The sequence below is a fragment of the Moschus berezovskii genome, chromosome 6, assembly GCF_049115385.1.
Source record: "Moschus berezovskii isolate FMDL1 chromosome 6, NW_MosBer_1.0, whole genome shotgun sequence".
In the NCBI taxonomy this organism is placed as follows: domain Eukaryota; kingdom Metazoa; phylum Chordata; class Mammalia; order Artiodactyla; family Moschidae; genus Moschus; species Moschus berezovskii.
The window spans coordinates 17581773-17585011 of NC_142465.1; the positions used below are offsets into that span (position 1 = coordinate 17581773).

Consider the following 3239-nt stretch of genomic DNA (forward strand, 5'->3'; position numbering starts at 1 on the left):
TTTTTTAATGATAATAGTTACTTTCCAGAAATTACATATTCTGAACAGTTGTTGATAATTAGAAATTAGACAAATATTCTGAACAAAATCTCTGAAATAGTTTTTTTCAGAGGACTTATTGGAGACATACTTTTTGTGGGTATATATGGATTGTTTTAGCTGTAAAGATAAGGCCACCCACAGCACAGATTTGTTTTCACACTCCATCTGTTTGGTATATACTCTGTAGATTAGGAAAAAGTTCTGACCCCAGTGAGACAGAATGTTTAGTAATATTTCTCTCATATTCTTCAATTTCTCTGTGAGTCACTCTCTCCAGATGCCTAACAAGATTGTGAGCTTTGCAAAAATCTTCCAAAAATGGAATCTGCTTCTCAAAAAATGAACACAGTTTAATGAACACATTGCATTCATTACAAAATGTGCTACTTAAATACCAAATAATGTATATAACAACTACATAGAAGTACAAGGTATCTGGACTAGGCTTATGGCTTAACTCTTTGTGATAAAAGCATACACCCCTGAATGGGGATGTTTGCTTGTGTGTGTGTGAAAGATTGTTTAAAATACTGTTTCACAAAATTTTTATATGCCCATAACTCTATGTTTTCTTGATATAAGTTAGACTAACTGATTTAATGATAAATTATTTATCTTCAGTTCCATTTTATTAGTTGATTTAATTTTCCATTTAAGTTTTATTCATAATTTAACAATAAACAGTAATGAATTTGAAAGGTAGAATATGGGGGGCACGCTGCCCGCCCCCCTCGGCCATGACCACGGCCGGCGGCCCGGGCGCCCTACCTGCGGGGACTCCTGTGAGCAGCCTCCATGAGGCCCTGGACCAGTGCATGACTGCCCTTGATCTCTTCCTTACCAACCAGTTCTCAGAAGCACTCAACTACCTCAAGCCCAGAACCAAGGAAAGCATGTACCACTCGCTGAGTTATGCCACCATCCTGGAGATGCAGGCTATGATGACATTTGACCCCCAGGACATCCTACTTGCTGGCAACATGATGAAGGAGGCGCAGTCGCTCTGTCAGAGGCACAGGAAGAAGTCCTCTGTAACAGATTCCTTCAGTAGCCTGGTGCACCGCCCCACTATGGACCAGTTCACAGAAGAGGAAATCCACGCGGAGGTCTGCTATGCAGAGTGCCTGCTGCAGAGAGCGGCCCTGACCTTCCTGCAGGACGAGAACATGGTGAGCTTCATCAAGGGCGGCATCAAAGTTCGAAACAGCTACCAGACCTACAAGGAGCTGGACAGCCTGGTGCAGTCCTCCCAGTACTGCAGGGGGGAGAGCCACAGGCACTTTGAAGGAGGGGTGAAGCTCGGCGTGGGAGCCTTCAACCTGACGCTGTCCATGCTTCCTACCAGGATCCTGCGGCTGCTCGAGTTCGTAGGGTTTTCAGGAAACAAGGACTACGGGCTGCTGCAGCTAGAGGAGGGGGCGTCAGGGCACAGCTTCCGCGCCGTGCTCTGCGTTATGCTGCTGCTCTGCTACCACACCTTCCTCACCTTCGTGCTTGGCACCGGGAATGTCAACATCGAGGAGGCAGAGAAGCTCTTGAGACCCTACCTGAAGCGATACCCTAAGGGCGCCATCTTCCTGTTCTTTGCGGGGCGGATTGAAGTCATTAAAGGCAATGTCGATGCGGCCATCCAGCAGTTTGAGGAGTGCTGTGAGGTCCAGCAGCACTGGAAGCAGTTCCACCACATGTGCTACTGGGAGTTGATGTGGTGCTTCACCTACAAGGGCCAGTGGACGATGGCCTACTTCTACGCGGACCTGCTCAGCAAGGAGAACTCCTGGTCCAAGGCCACCTATATCTACATGAAGGCCGCCTACCTCAGCATGTTTGGGAAGGAGGACTACAAACCGTTCGGAGATGACGAAGTGGAGTTGTTTAGAGCTGTGCCAGGCCTGAAACTCAAGATTGCTGGGAAATCTCTACCCACAGAGAAGTTTGCCATCCGGAAGTCCAGACGCTACCTCTCCCCTAAACCTGTCTCATTGCCTGTCCCTGCTCTGGAAATGATGTACATTTGGAATGGCTACGCTGTGATTGGGAAGCAGCCGGAACTCACAGACGGGATCCTTGAGATTATCATCAAGGCTGAAGAGATGCTGGAAAAGGGCCCAGAGAATGAGTACTCAGTGGATGATGAGTGCTTGGTGAAGCTGCTGAAAGGCCTGTGTCTGAAATATCTGGGCCGTGTCCAGGAGGCTGAGGAGAATTTCAGGAGCATCTCTGCCAATGAAAAGAGGATTAAATATGATCACTACTTGATCCCAAATGCCCTGCTGGAGCTGGCCCTGCTGTTTATGGAGCAAGGCAGAAACGAAGAGGCTGTCAAACTCTTGGAAACTGCCAAGCAAAACTACAAGAATTATTCCATGGAATCCAGGACACATTTTCGAATCCAGGCAGCCACACTCCAAGCCAAGTCTTCCCTAGAAAAGGGCAACAGATCTATGGTCTCATCAGTGTCCTTGTAGTTTTGTGCAGCAGTCCCAGGTTGGAAGACAGAATCAGCTGGACAGAGCTCCTGGAAACATTTCAAAAAGAACCCCTCCCCCTGCCCTGCCTTTGGGGCCCACCGGTGCTCCACTGGGACAGCACGACATAGGTGTCTGCAGAAGAGAAGCCAGCATGTTCATCAGTGCGGCCAAGGGCTTTTGTCAAGGCCAGAGCAGGTGGAGCTCCCTGCCTGCCCTGTCACACATACGGGTACTTGTTTTTCACTGTGATGTTAAGAGAATGTATGAACAGTTTACATTTTCCTTAGAAATACACTGATGGAATCAAAGTTGGCTTTGGGGAAAAAAAAAACCACCAACCAACCACCTGTATGTAAATCATTGTTAGACTTCAGCGAAGTCTCAGCTTCCAGGGCTGGAAGGACCCAAAAGAGGATCTGGACCTCAGGCTTCATTTCTGAGGGCTAAACACAGAGGTTTCACACAATCCCACTACCTTACTTCTTACAGCCCCTTTGTAAAAAAAAAAAAAAAAAGAAAGGTAGAATATGATATTTCATCCAATTCAAAATGACCCAAGTCTAGCATACTAAAATATTTTTTATTATGTTTTCCTTTCCTAAATGAACAGCACTGATTCTCCATATTATTACCTTATGAGTTAATCATGTGTCACCTTGGAATAGTTAGCTTATTGTTATTTTTAGTATTATTAATATTTTTAACTCATATTTTATTTTTAAATGT

At 45.8% G+C, this 3239-nt stretch overlaps 1 pseudogene; it reads left to right on the top strand.

The window, feature by feature from the left end:
* Positions 1–757: 757 nt before the first annotated feature.
* Positions 758–2990, top strand: LOC148777548 (tetratricopeptide repeat protein 39A pseudogene; annotated as a pseudogene).
* The last annotated feature ends 249 nt before the right edge of the window (positions 2991–3239 follow it).